Source organism: Haliaeetus albicilla, chromosome 24, assembly GCF_947461875.1.
Source record: "Haliaeetus albicilla chromosome 24, bHalAlb1.1, whole genome shotgun sequence".
Lineage (NCBI taxonomy): Eukaryota > Metazoa > Chordata > Aves > Accipitriformes > Accipitridae > Haliaeetus > Haliaeetus albicilla.
In genome coordinates, this window is record NC_091506.1 from 8,167,695 (window position 1) to 8,187,977 (window position 20,283).

The following is a 20,283-nucleotide window of genomic DNA, read 5'->3' on the forward strand; positions in this document are numbered from 1 at the left end:
GTGCTGGCCCTTTGCCTGGTTGCTGCCAAGCTGCTTGGCAAGCTCTCGGGGAGTTTGGGTTTCTAGGCTCTGCTGGCTCAGTGCCTCCCAGCCATTCAAGCTGCTCCTGGCTCCGGTGTCTGCAGGTTTAGCATAGATGTGTCCCAGCAGCTGCCCGGGTTGAGGGTACCCAGCTCCATGGTTTCCTTGTGGAGAAGCCAGCAGCCTGGCAACCTCCTGACAGCCTGGGAACGGGCTTGGGGACACCTGGCTCCCTCTCGGGTTACTGGAAAGGAAAGATGAGTGCCTGGCAGCTCGAGGGACCAAGAAATGGGAATCTCAGCTGTTGTCTAGATTTGGAAAAACTTAATATTGTTTTGATGCTTTTTTCTTATTTCCTGCCTGTAAAGATGCTGTAATTTCCAATCCTTTCTCCAAAACAGAATGATGAAAATTTTATTCCAAACTCCCCAAGGACTAAATTTCAGTCATTCTACCCTCAAGGTTAATCAGATTTTCTGTTGCATGTCCTTTCTCCAGACCACAGTCTCTGCTTTTCTGTGCTAGTCCTTTTGTCTTGAGGGTTCAGTTGCCTCGACTATGCATACACTGTAAAGTGGTTGCTTTGTCTCTTCTTCCAGTGTTTAGAGAAACTTCCTTAACACCATTTTTTCCCAAAGGCCAATTTAGATGCTGTTTTCTCTTTGGTAATTGTTTCTGCCCTTTTAATAATCCCGGGACATGGTGGAACCCGTCTGTGCTCAATTCTCAGTCCCTACTTCTGAACTGCACACTCCTCTTTGTCACCTCCCTGTCCTATACTGGGACTCCTGCTGTCTCATTGCCATCACCAAGGCTGTCCAACTGCTCCCTCCACCCTGGAGCAAACCCAAAATACAGTTAGCTCTTATGGTTAAGAGAAAATTCTGAGTCAGGGAGCAAAATGACACAGAGAACTTAAATGTCTCAGAGCATCAATTGCATTAACAATTACTGAAGGAAGAAGGGTCAGTCTGGGAGACTGCAGCTTCCCCTCTCATTCTGATGATTTCTAAGCCAAATTCTCAACAATGAGGTCGTACTGTCCCCCAGTGAAAAGGCTGTTATGTTCAGCCGGTGAAATACGTAAGCATTTGAGAAAGTGGCTGTGCATCAGTTTTGCAGTGTATTGGTTGTTAAGTAATCTTCCATTACAGAAAAGTCAGGAAGGGCTTTTTGGGTTTGCTTTAACGTTGTGGAGTGCTAGATACCCATAGCAGGAAAACACGCTGTATGCTCAGAGCAAATGCACTGATCTTGGAGAGTGCTGGCTGTCTTGAGCCTGGGAAAATGTCTGGAATGGTGGTTTCATTATTTCCATGCAGACAATAGCCCTGTCCAAAAGCTTCAGTTCTGGCTCGGCTCAGCCCTCTCTGCCCTTCCTTGCTCGCAGGGGAAGCGGTAGCGTGCTCAAGAGACTCACCTGTGCCCTGGGTGATGGGCCTTGTACTGGGATTGCCAGTCTGGTGTCTGCAAGATCTCAGAGCAGCCTTAATCTGTGGGTTTTGGGAGCTGATGAGGTTTGCGCCTTAGCTATGCAGCAGCTTGGGGATAAGAGGGTGTTTTGGAGAGTCTCATCTATATCAAAAAAAGAAAGGATTTGGTCCAAGAAGAATACCCCTCCACATGCCCTTAGCAAACGCAGTTATTAAATGCCCTCCATTTCAGGGGCTCTGTGGTAGAGCATTTGGGAATTTAAATTAACAGGTCAGGTTGGTGTGTCACAAGTGCCCCTTCTCACACTTCAGTATTATTTTTAATCAAACTGTTAAATAATAATGCTTTTAAAAGAAACAAAAACCACTTCGGGAGAACATTGAGTCCTGAAGTTCCCCAAACAACGCTGCTCCAAATTCCTGCTCTGTGTGTGGTGAGACCAGGACAAGCATGGGACTTTCTATTATGAGACCTGAGCCACTGCCCCGATGAGAAATGGAGTAAGAAGGGTGGAAGGGAGTCTATAACAACACAGAGGCAACGCTGCTGTCTACAACTGGCCCTTTATATAATCTGGGACGTCAGCAGTGCTTTTACCAGGGTTTATTTTAATGGCTCTTAGTAGTTACGGCTGATTGGCAATGGCCGGGCTCGCACCCCGCCACCAGCACCCCCCGACCCCAAGGGGGACCACGGCCAAGCCCCGGCAGTCGTTCACCCATGCCCTTTTCGCTCCTTGCTTTCCCTGCTGAGCCTGGCGAAAAGACCTCCAATTACTTCCAATTGCCGTGACGGTTTCGCGTGAGGTCGGACACCCGTCTGCTGCGGCGGGGAAGGAGCCGACCGCCTCATTAGGCCACCAAGCTACCTGTCCGTGGTGGCTGCTCCCCGTCACGGCTAACCTGGCTCGCTTCTGCGGAGCAATGGGTCTGTGTCTCCGCTACGGCAGCAAGCTGCGTGCACGCAGAGATTGTCTTCCTGAGAGGAGGTTGAAGACCTCTGCAACGCTTTGGATGGCCCCACTGGCACCCATCTGCTTCTTAACCCTCGTATGTATCTTTGCTTTACAGGGAGCAGCCTTGTATAAAAGAGTGGTCCAAGACAGATGGGCAGGTTCAAGCCAGATGAAATTGTAACCTCTAACATGACTACAGCATGAAGAAGCAATCCCTTTTTGATTTTATATCGTACCTGCACAAAAGCCTTGTGGGTACTACAGTACAGCGTGTGTTTGTTCAGGTTAGAAGAAATCTGAAGTTTATATTGTACCTGCACAAAAGCCTTGTGGGCACTATAGCACAGCTTGCGTTTGTTCAAGTTAGAAGAAATCGGAAGTTTGGTGGATTGGCTGAGGGATGGATACATAAGCAAGCAAACAAGGGATGTGGAAAAGTGGGAAGTTAGAAGGGGAGGAGTAAAACCACGTTGTTTGGAGGAGAGCTGAGGTGATCTCCCATCCCCAGGAGAAAGAACAATTCTCTAATACCTACTATTACTCTAACCAAAATCATGGCTAAATAGGTCTCAGAGGAGCTGGAAGCAGGAGTAGAAAAGTCTAACTTACCACAACTTCAAAAATCTCCAGTTCTAGAAAGGTTAACATGTCCTACAGAGAACGGCAGTACTCAAAACATCTCTCTTCCCTTCGTGCAGCATATCTTCACAGCTATGATTTTTGTGCTGTAGGATTACGTGTTACTTCCTGAAATTGGAGACATCTAAAAGTCAATAGGATTTATGCATCTGATTTCAGGCAGGATTTTGCCCTCCTTAAGAGCAGACTGTTCATTTCATAAATGGTTACTCAGGGAGAGTATGATTGCACACCCCATACTTGCAGGAGAAACCTTCACTTGCATGTCTTTGTCAATTAAATGTTGCAGAATGCAAATGCAGCTTTGGGGTATCTGGCTATGAACTCTGTCTCAGCATGGGGGTGTTAATCCCATTTCTGATGTCCTCCAAGCAACTGTGTGTCTGCTTGTAGCAGCTTCCTAAGATGTAGTCACAGAGACATTTCTGGAGTCTTCCCTGTTCTTCTAAGGTATTGGATAGCATGAATGCCTCTTACATGGTCTTGCTCTAAATACACTTGAGCTCACTGGTTTGCAATTGAAAAGCAGGTGGTAATAAGACACCCCTAGAATGTAGTAGCTTTTTCTCCTCCCTTGAATTATTTTACATATTGCATTTAATTAGATTTTCTTTTATTGTTACAAAAAAAAAAAAATTCAGCTGATGTGTTCATTTAAGCAAGATGCTGGTGTCCCTTTTTCTACTCTGTTGTGCTGCATCCATCCATATTCTCCAGAAGTAAGCTTCTCGATGCAGTGATTTGTCTTGTTGGCTGGTTGGTTTTTATGACCTTCCTTCTATTCTAGCGGTTTGGTGCCTGGGGGCAGCAGAAGGTTTCCTGCAGAGATGGGTCTATGTGACATTCTGTCTGTTCCCTTCTTCCTTCTGCCATTGCCTTCTGCTCCCGCTTCTGTTTCTTCTTCCTTTGTAAGGGCTGTTCAAGGAGGATGGCGAAATTGTTGGTTAGGACACACTAGACCCTCAATCCAGATTGCTGCAGTTCATTTGCTAGATTTGCTGTGTACTGCTGAAAGAATGTGAGCAAAATTTATGTTATTGTGTATTACAATAGCAGCCGGAGGCCCAAAGCAAACACAAGGACCTTTGTGCTTGTCATTGTGCAGGCAGAAGTCCTACCCCATGAAACATCAAAGTGCACAAGACAGGCATTGAGTTAGGGAATGTCCAGTCACTGGGGGTTTCCCCACTTCTTAAGCAGTTGTATTTTGTGACTGGGTTTCTCTCTGTAGAGCTGGAATAATAATTTCCTCTGTTCATGTTGTGTTTAAATCTTTATCATATGTGAAAAGTTTGACTATTTTGGTGTTGAGCAATGATAAGGAACCTTTCATTTTACTTTTTCCTTTTATATCCCCTTCTCTCTGAGGCTGTGTGTTTCCATGCATTCACTTTCTTCTCACCTCTCTCTTTTTTGGTTATGCACAGGCTCACTGCAAGTCCATCAGTCCCAAACCAGCCATTGTACTTTTTTTTTTCATGTTGAGTGATCATTTATGTGTGTAGCAATGTCACCAAGCTCATTAAAGACTGTTTGTTTAAAATCTGTGCGATTGCTCGCATTGAGATAACCAGATGGAAAACTGGCTGAAACGCCTTTCAAAGCACGGTCAGAAACCTGTGCTTTACCTCCCTATTTTGTTTAGAGGAACCAAACTTAGAGCAGTGTGTCCTCTTCATTTGGATATTTTTTTGCCTTTTACGTTGACCTAGGCTGTGGGGCGCTTTTCTTGAGCATGGGTTAATGCACTGCAGGAGTCAGGGCAGCCTGAAGATCCAGGGGTCTGGGAAAGCTGACCAAAGAATGGTTTGGACTCAGGAGTTTTACCTCTACAAAAAGCTGCTTAATGCTCAGCAGAGACTTAAATAAGAAATATTTCATATTGCAGAACTTTAGTCCACATGAGTAGAGAGTGAAAGATATTAACTTAAGGGTAGACTTTAGTCTTTGAGAGACTGTCCTCAGCAGGCTGACAGGAGATCATAAAAATTAAAGGACAGCACTAACTGGGTGCTAGTCAGTCTCTCTTGCACACTCTGCAGCTGCCGCTGCCAAAAACTCAGGAAGCTGAGCATGTTCCCATCCTGAGGAACTGGAATTGTAATGTAAAAAAACCCATTATCCTTAACACAGAAATTTTGCAACTCTTATGTTAATCATTTTCTGTATCATAATTTAAGGCCTTTACATCTCAAAGCTGTATTGGGGTGACTATAATGAAACAGTAGCAGTGACTGAAAACTTTATTATAGTTCATATGGTAATTTGGAGATGTGTTGTCAGCTTAGAAAAAACTGATAAAGCATAAAAGGTAAAGCATCACCTTCCATTCCTGAAGATATCAGTTTTGTGTTTAATCCCAAGACTTGCTTTGAAGTATTTTATCCAAATTTATATATTGAAATTTATATATTGAATACTATGCTATATTCGCATGACTGAATGATGTCCTTAACGTTGTCTGATTTTTGGCTATGAGGGAAAGGAAATGGAGCAGAAAGCTTTCCCCCATTTCATTGTCACTAGCTGTGAAGCATCGGTGAGGTGACTACAGGCACTGTGGCACTTTCAGATATTGGGAGGGGGGTCCTGTGCTGTCCTGTGTGAGAGAGGGACCCTCTTGCCCTGAGAATTGGGCAAAGCCTACAGATAGCCTATATTTGACTGTATCTTTCTGGAGACTAGTGATGACAAGGAGCAGTCAGAGTTTCTATTCCAAGCACAGCCTCCTTCAAGAGTCCATGGGTGAACATGAGCCATAATTGGTGATTTCACCTGTAAAACAGCTCAGCTGAAGAGCAGATTCTTGGCTCGGTTTTCTCCTAGCCTACGGGGTACAGTTCACTTGAGGTAAAGAACATCAGTCATTGTTCTCTGCCAGCAGAGCACTGCTCCTGGGAAAATAGGGTACACCTGGTTACCAGAAGAGCTTTGATGGGTCTTTTCCATCAGTTAGAGACTCCATGAAGAGTTGCATTTTCCAAATCTAGTGCAGAAAGTGTATGGAAAGCATTTGAAAAAGGCTAGCTGGCAGTTAATGCTGGTAAACTTTATTTTAAAGCCCTTGATAAGGGCTCCAGTTTTGCATTAGTTACAGATGTCATGAGGACAAAGCCAAATGTCAACAGGCTCTTAGAATAATGCAGTAAAGCCTTAGGTACATTCTGTTACAAGAAGATGGATTTTTGTCTTTGTGGCAGTCTCGCACAAACCGGAAAGTCAACATGTGAATATGATGTGATATTCCCATTAAAAAAATTATATATATGAAAAACCAGCATCTACAGCAGACCCAACCAAACCAATTAAATTTCTTTGTTCCTAGAGACATTTCAATCAAATGTGTATCATTTCAAATGTGGTGTGTGTTCTTTCTCCATGCTTTGAGTAACTTTTTGTTACCTCACAAACATCTCACTTTTACTGTGAGAACTGGTATTATGCAGACCTCATACACACAAGGAGCTTTGTTGCAAGAGGTGTCAACCCTTGGAAATAGTTCCTTGCTCTGTGACTGAATCCAGTCACTTGGGTTTTTAGTGGTCAAGTTCAGCCTTTTGTGCACACCTCCTCTACTGATGTCAATAACAATTGCACAAGAATACTTAAGAGTGCCAATGATTCTGATAAGTAATTTGTCCTTTATATATATTGCTAATATGTGGGGGAAGTAAAATGTTTTTCTCTTCTCTGCACTATTGTTGCTGAAACTGTGTCTTTATTTTGGGGGGACAAAAACATAGCAAGAGAATGTTTGGCACAAAGCTAAGATGTACTCTTGTGCCCAAAACATATATGGTGGGCTCCAAGAAGTTGTAGATGTACTTGACTGGGAGTGGAGTTGCAAGGTACGCCCCATGTTAAGCAAGTAACCTATTTTGCACAAAGGCAGGATTTAGAAATTGAACTTTTCAAGGTCTTTCTGAGCTTGTAAATCTCTTCTTGTCTCTGACAGGTGTGATGATACAGAATGTGCTTTTGGAGATCTTGTGAGGTGTAACGAAGTTTACTTTTTGTTGCGGTTTTGTAGAAAAATATGCCTGACAATTAGTATGGGAATACTTACTCCTTATATAGTAACATCATAAAAAAATGGTGCTTTCAGGAGGTTATGAAAATTCCTTCCTACCATGTTGTTCCATGGCTGCTGTTTCATTTCAGATTGGACATAGGAAGAACACGCGCCCGTGGTTACCTAATGGTGCCGGAAGAGCACCATCCTCTTTCACCTTTCGCTGCATTGTTAATGGTAAAGTATGAATCATAGCTCTCGCTTGGTACATTTTCATAATGATGTATGGTGATTCGGATGTGCGTATCTGTAATTAATAAGAGGGAGTTGCATGGCTAATTCCCTGTGCACTGCTGACATCCTGTCTGCAGCTTTGTCCCTGATCTTTTACTTACGTGTCTCCAACAGCCGGTTATTGCATTACATCCTTGTATTATATAAATAAAGCCTTGACCTTTGTCCTTTGCAATATTGGTTCAGAGCAGTTTTAATTCAATTTAGAAAAGAAGCCTGAGCGTTAAAACCATTTGAATCTCCTTACACACCTTAAACATTGATGGGACTATATCTGCTCAGGAGAAAGAACTAAGACTAAGAAATTGCTTTCTAGCTTTTTGTCATTGACAAACGGGTGCGTGTTTCTTCAGACTGAAACTATGCAGGAAGTCCTTTCTGGGCAGGGAGTACGCATCCTCCTCTGCATTGCAAGGCATCATGGGTCTACAGAAATTATTAGGAGTGCAGTATTTTGTTTATTATTTTTCATCAAACGCTTCTGAAACAATAACCCTCCTCAGGCAAGTTCCTTCCCCTGCTGTGGGCAAATCTCCAGTAGTCTCTTTATTTTTCCCCATCACCATGTTTTATAGCTTACTTAAGGCTTGTGTCTGTGAATCCTCCCTGATAAAGCCAGGCTGGCCCGAGAAACATTGCAGTCCGTTAAGACAGAGACTGGCTTGCTGGTATATTGGTGTCAGAAGCTCAGGCCCTCTCCAGGAAGAGTCTGAGTTCTTCTGTCTGTCACCATCCATGTGGTTGTGTTGGTTTTTTCCCCATGTGTGTGTTAGAAGTGGAGGTGAGCGAGGTGTTTATGTCTCTGAGCACCTAGGCTGTAACTGCTGAGTTTCAGTTCCCCACTGATAGAAAATGGGGATAAAGGCGCTTAATTATTTTCTGTGGATATTGTGGGATAAATTCATTAAAGATTTGGAGTATTAGAGCTAGACACAATCTGGCCTTTACTAAAATCATTGTGATTGTAATGCCGTTAGTACCTCTGTGCAAATCCTAGCAAAAGTAATATTTTATAATGATGGAGATACAGGTCCTCTAATTATCCAGGACAACTGAAATTAGCACCACAAATAACTGCTAGAAGTTGAGACTGCATGATGTGAAACATAATTGATTTTGAATATGTTAGGGCACAACTGCTGTTAAGTGATGTACAATGTCATTTTCTCCTGTTGGACGTTTAACAGTGCTTCAAAGAAAGAGAGATGTGTTTTATACCATTGCTAGAGATTTTGGGGAGCAGAAGACTCAGAAACAAGGAAAGGAAAACAAACTTACAGCTTGCTTGAATTTTACACCCAATGACACTTCCACCTTGTCTTGTTTAATTAGAGATGGCTTTATAACAATTTTATATTATTTGCAGATTTTAAACTGGGTGCAGTTACAAAACCAGAATTAAGAAATACTTTTTCTTTATTCTTCATTTCAGATTTGTCCCATTATTAGAGAAAAAAGGATTCTTAGCAAACCTCCATAGGTTTCCTTTGGGAGAAGTAAAATAAACCTTGAACACTGATAAGCTGACTTACTCCATTTAGATTCTGCCCCCCCCCCCCCCCCCCCCTTACTTTTGGTACAATTATGTGTAAGCAGTGATTGCATGAAGCTGCCTGGATTCCATGTAAATGATACATCTTTGGCATACAGGAGTTTTTTGTAAATCATTTAAAGCACGACATTCTTCCATGCTTGGCAGAAGAAGGATACAGAGAGCTTTTGTATCCCAGTTGCATCAAATTGAATATTTCTTTAATCACCCTGGAGAAGAATGCACTTGATTACATTCTGCAAGTTCTGCAAGTTATTGTTCTTGGGTAGACCTGGTGGGTAACGGATGAGCTGACTCCACACCACCGCTACTCCGGCCACCCCCTCCAATCCACTAGCTCTTCTCCCTTGGGCAAGACCTGCTCAACTATAGTGGTAATTGTGCAATATTCAAAAAAAAAAAAAAAAAAGTGATGGTATAGCCATTAATAACAAAGTTGGCAACCTCCTGCGAGGAGAGCTATTTTCACATTAAAATCTCCTCCAAAGAAGTAATGAAGCCTTGCTTCATTTGATGTGTTATCAGGTAATTGCACGGAAGGTGATTTCCAGGTAAGGATTTTTTTTCCCCTGAATGTAGGGTGAATACCCACTATTTAAAAATGGACAAAAAGCCCTACACACTGCCTGACCTGTGAAAGAATTAGCACCCAGTGCAGAAGTTAAATGTTTTGATTTTTTCCTAATAAGGTGATGCTAAAAAGGCAATAACTCCTATTTGAGAGATTATTAATCCTTCAGAAGAGAAAGAGAAACCGATGAAAGCTTGGGACTGTTTCTGTATATGGCTGCACGGTGATGTATTTAATTTTGAAGAATATTAAACAAATCTGAACTTTTCCCTCCCATTTTGTTTACAGAAAATAATAAATGTAAGGCCATAACTAAAAAAGGAAGTAGATTGTGCTGTCATCAGTTTAGACATTTTCCTGGGAAATGTTATGAAAAATATCAAGGGGAAAAACCACGTTTCTCTATTTTACTATGCTCAGTTTTCACTCATAAGCTCCAAGTTTAAAGTAGTTGCTTAAATTAATCTAGTCTCAATCCTCAGCCAGAAACAGTGGAAAGGAGTCCTATTCTGCTGGTGTCTTAAATCGGCATAGTCAGACTGAGCACCAGAGAGCTGAGAGAAATTGCACTCCTTGGCCTCGGGTTGTGAGCTAATTACTGATTTGACAAATGTGACTTTTTCAGTGGAGGACTCATTCTGAAACTGTGTTTTCTGGCAGTGGTAATGCTGGTGCTTCCCCTCTGAAGAAGGAGCGAAGGTGCATCTGCGGCGAGCCTTTCCCTGGTGCTTTGGTGCATGGTGCTCAGCACAAAAGGGATAAGCCTTTCCCAGCAGGCGGAGGAGGTAATGCTATTAGGCAGGAGCAAGAAGTGCTCATCCCACGTTTGGACCAGCTACTAGAAAGCGATGTGTGACATCCTGAACCGACAGGATGAATACATCGCATTCCTACTGAGCCTTACAAGCATGTGGGGGCAGAGCTTTGCCCATCCTGTTTTTCATTGAATCCGTGTGTTAGAGGCTTTATTTTTGATGTGGCCAGCAAAATCTCTGAATATATACGTCCGTCCAAACAGGTGCAAACATTTACTTTATCGTCTCCATCTGGATGTGAGGCCGTCCGGGCTGGGAGCTGCGCAGCCGCATTTTATACGCAGAGGCAGCTCAACTCCGGCTCGATGACGCAATTAAAAGGGGACTTCCCAGCTGCACGCAGGTCCCATCTGGTGGCACCCAAGTGAGCGCATGGCTGCCTGTGCCCATATGTGTAGACATATCAAATGTAAACACGAACCCAGCTCATTTTCACACGTTTGTTACAGCTTCCCCTGCCTCCGTGGAGGCCTCCCGCAGCCCTCCTCCTTCTTGATGTTGCTGGGAAAGCCTGGATTTATGACAACAGACTGCTCCTTGGCCTCATACTGGGGTGCCAGAAGTGGGGCAGTAGCTTCGTCGCAGTATCAAGCAGAGAAGCAAGCCGGGCTGGGAGGAGATTCAGTCTCATCAACTCACGTCATCATCTTCATTTATCGGCCACTGCCACAGAGAACAGGGAGGAAGACTGATGGAAAGGGAAGGTTCTTTCAAAGAAACACCCAGGAGGTCATAAAATGTCTCTTAAATTGGGAGGAGGGGCTTACTTGTAAATGAGTGCTTTCCTGCTCAGTGTCCCCTGGCACGTCTTTCTAGATGAGCACATCCCTAAATAGAAAAGCCGGGATGGGAAGTGATTTGTCTCCCCGGTTTGATACTTGCTCTTTTAACCAGAACCAAGGAAGAGGAAAATATCAATGATTTCTCATATGTGTACTAAGTACACATTACGATTACTTATGTTTTGTTTCCTGTGAGTATTTGGGGTCGGTTTAAAGCAGCAGCACAGTGCTCTGCTAGCGTAGCATGCAGATGGTCAAACCTCAGGAGAGGTACGCAAGGTGAGGAAAAACTACTTTGCTTTGTACTTGCATCTGTAAGTCCCGACCGAGGTTTCGGGTGCCCCGCTCCGTGCTAGGCTGCAGCGGTGTGCTGGGGCGGTGGCCGTCGGGGTGGCTGGGACCAGTCTGTCCTTCCGAGCGTGGGCGGACTGGGACAATGGCCTCGACCCGGCTGGTGAATCAGTGCTCGGACTCGCCCTGCAATCAGCTGCCCGGCGCTCGGGAAACGAGCCACCTGCCCCGCTTCCTCTCATTTAACTGATTTATTTTTAAGTGGGAAAGGCAATGAGCTCTGTTCCTTTTTCTCATGGACTTCGTGTCCTTTAGAGGTCCCTGAAGGCTGCGGTGCAGTACGAGCAGCCCCAGGGACCCTCCCCTGGGGACCACGTCCTGGTATCCTCGCCCGGCACCAGGCTCTAAAGGCAAGGCTATTCATGAGAGACACATGGACCAAACTACAGGGCAGCACGGCAGAAACTCCTGACGTTATCTGATCCTCCTTCTGCCATGTTCCCAAGGAGAGCAGTGGAAGTTGTTACTGAACAAAAAAACAGGTCCTGGCTCTGCTGAGCCTGTGTTGTCCTCACCTGCATCCAGTGACTGTTACCTGTGCGGTCCTGGTGAGCAGTGAGGCTCTCGGGTTGGGAGGCGGCACGATGGCATAGTTTGATCTGGACTTTTGCTGACATCTTCAGTGTTATATACTGTAAACCTGTCTCACTCTCCCTTTGAGACCATGCATTCTGACATTTCTTTTACTGTACGTTTTGTGTAAGAGAAATGTGAATCTGAGGTCCGTCTATGGACCAGTGACACTTCCTCCATGGGGTCACTCCTCTCATGAGTAGGATTTGAGATGCTCCCAGACTGTGAACCAGCACTAAATTGTCCATCCTAGACACTGCAAATCTGATTTCCGAGAGTCTTCCTTTGTAAATCAGTGCTGGAAACATCAAGGTGGCCTAATGGAATAGCTGTTTCTTTTCTATGCTTTGAAGAAACATGTTGTGCTGCGCTCTTCCGTTCAGCCATTACTATGTCTCCATCCCATACCTTGCTGCTCCGTGTGAAGATAGCTGATCCAGGTCCTGGCTGGGTGCTGTGGGTCTGGGTCCGGTGCTGTACCCAAGTGAGATGTGTCTATGAGGTGACACTGTTTCTGGGACCTGAACTGGTTCTTCTCTGTGGCGCAGCATCGCACTGTGTAGATGTGCTGGTTTCCCCATAGGTCTGGCTTGGGGATGTCCAGCACACCTCTGTGTTATAAGGTGCAGGCATGCCTGTATTTGCAAAACACCAGCAGTAGTTAATGATTAAGTAGAAAACAAAGGAATGTGTGCAAGATCTGTTCTTAGAGCAATTCAAGGTCTATCCATGCTTAGAAACCCCTCCTCTTATTCTACTCTACTCTTTATATATACTAATTCATTTTAGCACCAATTAATCCATATGTTTCAACCTGCTCACCCATCCTCTTTTTTTTCAGGTTAGAATAGCTTCTGGGATGTGGTTCTTTATCTCTCACTGAACTTTTGCCAAACCAGTGGTTTTCTCAGAAAGGAATGTTGAGCGCTTAACAAAAGTTAGTTTTAGAGAGAGAATAAATAGCACACCACCACATGTATCAGAACAAAACCTGTCTTTGCGGTGCTGGGGTGGATTTTAAAGATAGCTCCAGTTAAAGGATGTGTACGGGGGGGAAAGGGGACCCTCCCAGAGCCATATTTTCCATTGGGTTCTGCTGGAAAAGGTGCACACCATTTCACCTCTGCAAGGATGTGTGTGTAGGTAATTGGGGAGAATGGTCTTGCCTGCATGTCCCTCGTTTTTGCATGGTTATCACTGTTTGCAAAGCAAAGCTCTGCAGATGCAGAAGTAAAGAGAGACTGGACTGAATCTAAAATCCTAAGTCCTGCCACTTCTGTGATACTTCATCCAGATTTACCCAGCTGCTGTGACTAAAATCTTGGTGGGTTTTTTGACATTTAATTCCTTTCACAAAGTCTGAAGTTTTAGCCGATGAACAAGCTAGCGGTCTGTAGACACCCGTCTAAACTCAACAGAACTTATTCTGTATTTCTGGTCTTTCCTCTCTCAACCTCCTCACCCTATTTTTAAATATCCTCATAAATCCTTACTTCAATCTTTGTTCAGGAAGCAACTAACAATATTAATACAAACCATGTAAACAAGGCATCATTACACAAGGCCAATGTATGACACTTTTCAGTGATATTTCTAGCTATGATAGTTTTGTTCTCCTTTTTTGAATACCTTTTTTTTTTGGACTGTACCTTTTCTTTCCTTTCTAATGTTTGTCTCTCCCCGTTGACAAATGTAGGGTTTTATTCTGTTTCTTACAAAACATGAACCAGCCTGGCTTTTCTCATTAACTTCCTTATTATCATAAGCACCATCACCTATAACATTCATCACGTTAGCAGCATGGTGCTGGGAGCTGTGTATATTAGCTAACCCATATTCCCTCTTAGACCTAGAGGGCAGGATGGAAAAATATTGCAAGTTCATGCTTTCAGGGCAGGGTTGGTTTTTTTCCTCAACTATTTTGCAGGAGTACAATAAAAAATAACTAAAAAAAAAAACCACTCTTAAATGAAACTCTTGGGTGGCTGAAATCTGGAGAACACTGAACTTTGGCTCACGTTGCACAGGGAAGCCAAGCAGCCGTGAAAATGTGCAGGACTGGAACCATTTTCTTCTTGTTGGTAAGACTGGCTAGAGTCAAATCAAAAGGAGAGTCTTTTAGTCAAAGTCAGGCAATTTATTACTCTGTTGCAGGTTCTCCAGAAGAATACAATATATCGCAGTAACACTAACCAGAAAAATACCTTGAGATTTTAAAACACAATGCACAGTTCATGCTGGTTACTGAGTGAATGATACAAACTGCACTGAAAAACAATACAAATGCATTATTTCAGCTAGGACAGCAAAACAGTTTGGATATAAATTAAAAACAACTGCAGTCTTGTGGTCCTTGTCAGTTATTTACAAGCCTCTTGAAATATTTCCTTGCCTGCATTTCTCATAAGAAATTAGGCAATTACAATAAATAAGTCTGAAGCTGGAGAACATCAAATAGTGAATCATTGTGGCATCATTACATAGGAAGCAGTAGTGAAGAGAAGGCCAAAAGAAAACTCAAAGGTTTTTCAGCTTCAGGAAATCTATTTTAAATTAAATTGAAATAAAAGCCTTAAATAAGTTTAACATAATTCTGCGGAAAAGGCAGTTGCACAATGAAGGGGTATTTGCAGCCTGAAATTTAACTTCATGCTATTCAGGATATTTCTAAACAGGAAAGAAATAATTATCATGTCATTGAACTAGTTACAAAACTTTGTGTAGGGGAATCTTTCCTTAGGGAGAAAGAGAAATGTAGTCTGGAAGTCCACGGATTCAGAAGTTTCTGAAAGATGGGGAAAAGAGGAAATGTTTCGTTGAGATATTTTTGGTAGTATCAATCTATATGCATTCCTTATTAATTTTTACTTTAATTGCATAGTATATTTATGCTCAATATTTTATTTATGTATCTATAATATAGCATGAAAATATATTGCTCTGTAACAACTGGACCACAAGAAAGTATTTTGGGACCAGCATAGCTGGGGTTTGGGGTTTTGTGGGTTGTGGGGTTTTTTTTTCCAATTCTGGTATAGACTTGATCTATTTTTTTTTCTTCTGAATCAGCACAAGAGCACATTTCAAGATGCTTAATGTGTTTTTTTTCAGGGTGAAAATTCAGGCTTGGTTAAAAAAGCATTACATTCCTTGCAAACCCAATCAGACATTCAAAATGTATTCAGCTCCCCCAGACATCAAAAGGAGTGATCAGTAAGTCTCGGGCTTGGTCCTGATTTGGCAATTTTAAGGTAACATTTTTTTCACATTGCCTATACAAACCTGTAAGGCCTGCAGAGCGTTGCTCCAAAGGGACAGACATCCAGCAGATGTAGATAAAATGAGCTACTGGTCTTCAGGAAGGAGTTGTTGATGCCCTATTCTGCTTGTGCTCTATAAAAGATGAAATCGGGAAACAGATGCCCACACTTGCCAAAAATTGCAGTCTGATCATGCCAGGCAGGACTGATGGCTTTGATTGCTGAACGCTTCACACAGTCCTCTCCTCTGGCTCCACTCCTATTAATCAGAGCAATGGGCCGCTGTACCTGAGAAACTTTCTGTCTTTTTAAAATAAAAAAATAAAAAAAAATTGTCCAGTCTCCTTTTTAGTTCAAGTATTTCTTCTTTTTAATGAATTGTGTCAAAGCAGGGCAAATTGGGTAGAAAAGACACTATTTGAACTGCCTCGGATTTGCTCAAACCTAGTGACTCTTTTAAGGACACTTTTGTATCGTGTGCTTAGTATTGGTATGTCCTAAGAATGGGATTATTTTTGAGCACATATCTGAGTACCAACCTGAAGAATGAGACTTGGGAACCTAATATCTTTTCCAGACCTTAAATGTGCTGTAAGGCAATGAAAGACTAAATTTTCATTTTGCAAAGGATGAGAATATTCTAAGGCAGTCATCGTAGTTCAACAGATGTCATTCTTGATTTGGATATTGACAGGCATGAGAACTCAAAATTTTGGGTAAATGTAGTACCGGGTCACCAGGTTTACATGAAATACAGCTGAAAAACGGATAGGTGATAATAACAGCTGGCAATGAGAGTTGACATGCCATTGTTCACAAAAGGACAAGCTATAGCAAATTGAATCATGAAAAGGCAAACCTTGGTGTTACTCTGAAAGAAATTATTAAAACCCATTTCAGAATATTCAGCTTGGGTTCAGAGCAAAACATCACTTCTAATAAGGACGTGAACACTTTAACATCAATATTTAAAGTACTCTTTGTATGGACTCACACCACTTTAAAAAGTTTTGAGGAACCTCTCACCATCCTTTTGTGAGGTGAAGGCAGTAGAGGTGCTGAGCAAGAGAACCAGTAGTTCATTTTCCAGTTTATAAACATCGAAAAGCTTCTCAGAGTAGTGGTAGTTATCTCCTTTGTTGCATTGTGCCTAACTTTGAATCCTTTTCTCTCAACAGATGCGTTGGCTTCACTATATTTGTTGTATGGAAAGGTCTAAGTCGTGAATTTGAGCGGACAATACTAACTTGCACGTTTCTAAGGGTGCAGGAGAGAATGAGGATCCATTATGCAAGGTGCTGTCTAAACATGTAGCCAATACTTACAGTCTGAGTAAATAAAACAGGAACAGAAAAGTTCAGTGACACGCAACGACCCCGTGAGAAGAAGCGGCAGTCTGGAGTCAGCCCAGCTGCTCTGACTTCTAGTCCATTGCCTTTTCCACTGGATATTGCTGTACTAACATCTTGGATCGTGCAAAAAGTACTGGATGATATATACCAAATGGGAGGCTTATCACAGTTATCTCTACAAAGTCTGCCATGAGAAGGAATTAAAAAAACAGACATCAAATTATAGACACATAGCTGTATCCTGAAAGTATCTGTTTAACGCAGTAATGTATAACTGTTTGATTATTGACAATGAAATCCTCATGCTGCTGCTCATCTCCACCTGTCTCAAAATACATTGAGATCAGTCCCTAGATTTATTTCTTGCTCTTGGTCTCAGGTGTAGCAATTAAAGAAATGTTCTGTATTGCTGAGAGCACCAGATGTGTGCAGTGGAGCATCCTATACTGACAAACATTTTGCTTTTAATAGTTCCTTTGGGTACACATTGGCGTCTGGTTTTATTTTTCTGTTTATACTTTATTTTTCTGTTTTATGGAGCTGTTTCCTTGATGGGGTTTTTCAGTTTCTTGCCTCGGAGGATGGTTTGGGGTAGTATGGATTATGGCACAGTGGCATTAAGAGCTGTCTCCTGTTTCTTTTTTTCAGTTTTTAAGGTCGTTCGAAGTTCTTCATTTGAATCCTCCCATATGAAATAAGAGCAACGCAAAATGCCGACTGATTCTGAAACCTGCATTGTGGATCATGCTGATGTCTTCCTGGACCTTCCTGATGTCTTCTTGATGTCTCTTTTGTCCTCCTGGACCTGGAACCAGACTTAACAAATATATGATGAGGTTCAGAGCAAGGTCAAGAAGCAAGGTTTTTCAGTCACAGTAGTTGCAAACCTTCTTTCACCCACACCCCGGAGGTGGTGGGTACCTAGAAGGTGGCAGGTGATTTTTCTCTCATGGTTTATGTTTGCAGGTTTTCTACTTCGATCTAACTTTCAGCTGGTTCTTCATTGCCAAGTAGAAGAAGACGCTGGGCTGCGAATATCGGTGTGAGTCAAATGACAAAAAGCTGGAGTGCAGCAGCAGGCATATTCTAATGATTTAGAGAAATCTGATCTCTTTCTCTCTGGGATATTTTGTACCAAATTGAGAATGCCATGATGGATATGACTAGCTGAGAAGAGAGAAGAGCCACAAACTATGTTTATTCCTGTAAGTAGAGTAGAAAGTCTTTCCTGACCTCTGCAAGTGATTATCTTGCTTCCTAAAGGGTGGAATTTGACTACTTTGGCTGTAGTATGAGCACTTTTAAGTGTTGTTCAGTATGGTAGATGCTATTTCTTTAAAATAATACAGGCAGTGAAAAAAACAGATCTTCACACACTTATTACTTATAAGGAGTGTCAGGTGTATCGTGATATCATGACCAATAGAATTTTAATATTGGAACTCCTTATCTTGCAAAAACCTCATTTATTTATTTTTTTCAAACAACCAGGTAAAACCACGATAAGCAAAAGATTAAAGCTCTGTCAGATAAAAAGGAATGCTGTACAATTTCAACCATCCTAGTTTTCAAAAGAGAATGAAATATGCAGTAATTCATGCAGACAACATAAATATTGAATAACCATTGCAACAGATTGTGTTAATGGATATACAAGAAGAATAAAAACCACATTTGATTTAGTCCTCTGCTGATGGTGCCAGTGGATTACAAAGACTAACCTGTCTACTGCAATGTTACCCATCAAATAGCTATAATTCAAATATTTCTTTTTTTTCCCCTCCCAGAAAAAACAAAGTAGTCATGATAAATAACTGGCCTTACATCATTTTGTTTCTCTAGATACTGATCCTGATCTTACCCATCTAATTTCATGCACATGAATATTCCCGCTGAGTAAGGTAAGAAAGTTTTTCACGTCCATAAATCATTTTGGGATTGGAAGCCATGATGTGTCAAATAAATCCCTGACCTCACTCAGCTACCTGCGCATCTCTTTGGCCTGATACCACATGATACAACTTGGGCATAAATTTGGTATGAGAACTCTTGAAACGCAAACAGGAGCCAGGCTCCCACTGACTGTCAGTTGAGATCAGGTCCCACGCTGCCCTCTCCCCTTCTGTCTTGTAGGGATGAGCATTCTGAGGGTGGAGGTTAACAGGCATTCCTGTCTATGCATGGCATCCTACTCTTTGTGCTGACAGTAATGGACTGTTTCCTAGGAGATAGCTTAAAATAAAATAAATCATTTGAGACATATTCGTGTTAAAAAATTCCATGGAAAGCATCTTTACAGAAGACTCCTATTACCAGTTAGCTGGCTATGGATCAGGGCTCCAAGATGCTGCAGGTATGAACCATTTCCCTCTTCACTGTGCGGCAAAAGCTGTGTGTGGTCACATCACCAAACCCTTTTTTCCCGTATTACACTGCCAGTTAGCTGAGGAATTCTGCCAAGAGCCCCTGCGTTCCTGGCCCTGACTTTTGGTGGCCCGTGGTTCCTCCTTGGTGCTGATCCCTTACAGTAACATCTCCAACAGGTTGAGGACAAGGGGGAGTGATGTTAGTAGGAGGTTTTCTCCTTTTATCACCATGGATCCAGGGTGGTGCAGTGTGCTTCAGGGCCCAAAAGTTTGAGGCTACAATTTGATATCCCCCTGTGCGTTTGAGAAGTGATAAATCATACCCCCTGTTTTGAACTAGCCTTTCCTCCAGCCCCAGTGGCTTTTCAGATCACATCTAGTGAAAGAATTGCCCATGAGTTGGCATTAGAGGTGTGCCTCTAGGAAATACATTACCTGAATTAAAAAGTGCTAATTCAGAAATACATTTCCCATCTTTTTGTTGCCCTTGTTAGGGAAAAATGCTCCACTTTAAACTCCAGCTAACTGATTACCTGTCAGTTCTGAAGCTGTGCTCTGAATTAATCTGCTCCAAAAAACCAACAGAGATGACTTATGTTTGGGCACCTCACAGGAAAGCAGGGAGATGAAAAGCCTTAGGAAAACTTTGACAAACAACTTGGAGTGTTTGACCAACTATGCACAGCTGCTGCTCAATGAAAAATGCAAGTAATGTGCCAAGCAGAGACAAGAGGTGATCAACGGGGAAGGCAGCTTTTGTATCTGCACTGCGCGTGTTATTTTCAGGAAAGGAGAGGAAATATGCTGAATTACCTGTAGGAGGTGTGCCTGCTTTTTCTAATAGATGTACCCCTTTATGCATTAATTCCTAACCAGTCAGATCCTGTACTGATGTACGCTGGAGTCCCTCTGAGGTCAGTGGAGATACACCCATGCACAGCACCTTAATTTGATTGATTTTGTCCCACCCATTTCAACATGCCTTACAGACTTTTTGCAGGGCTGAACTGAAATATCTCTGCCCCCTCCAATTCCCGATTTCAGGCGATGATGTCCCCTCATAAATCCTGGATACGATAGCACCAGCATGACCCACTGCTTCATTACATCAATGTGCAGAGCTGTGTATTGTACTGAGGAGGAGTTTATCTGGTCGGAATGGATCTGGTCCAGGAACAAATGAAGAGTTAGGAATCATTATTTCTGGGCCAATTCTGTATGAATTACAGCTTCCCAATTTTCCTGATGTCAGCTAGTTTTGTTTTCCCTCCCCGCACAGGAGGTGAAGTATCTACCTAGCACAGGC

The 20,283-nt window shown here is 42.5% G+C and overlaps 1 long non-coding RNA gene across 2 annotated transcripts in view; it reads left to right on the forward strand.

Annotated features, from left to right (window-relative positions):
* Positions 1–20,283, forward strand: part of LOC138681836 (uncharacterized) — a 48,764-nt gene that overhangs the window by 23,715 nt on the left and 4,766 nt on the right. The window contains exons 2-5 of one of the 2 annotated variants that reach the window (XR_011322043.1): positions 7,211–7,298; positions 15,111–15,212; positions 16,438–16,554; positions 17,260–18,512. This is a non-coding gene — a long non-coding RNA (uncharacterized lncRNA). The remainder of the gene's footprint in view (positions 1–7,210; positions 7,299–15,110; positions 15,213–16,437; positions 16,555–17,259; positions 18,513–20,283) is intronic. The other variant, XR_011322044.1, reaches the window with a different exon arrangement.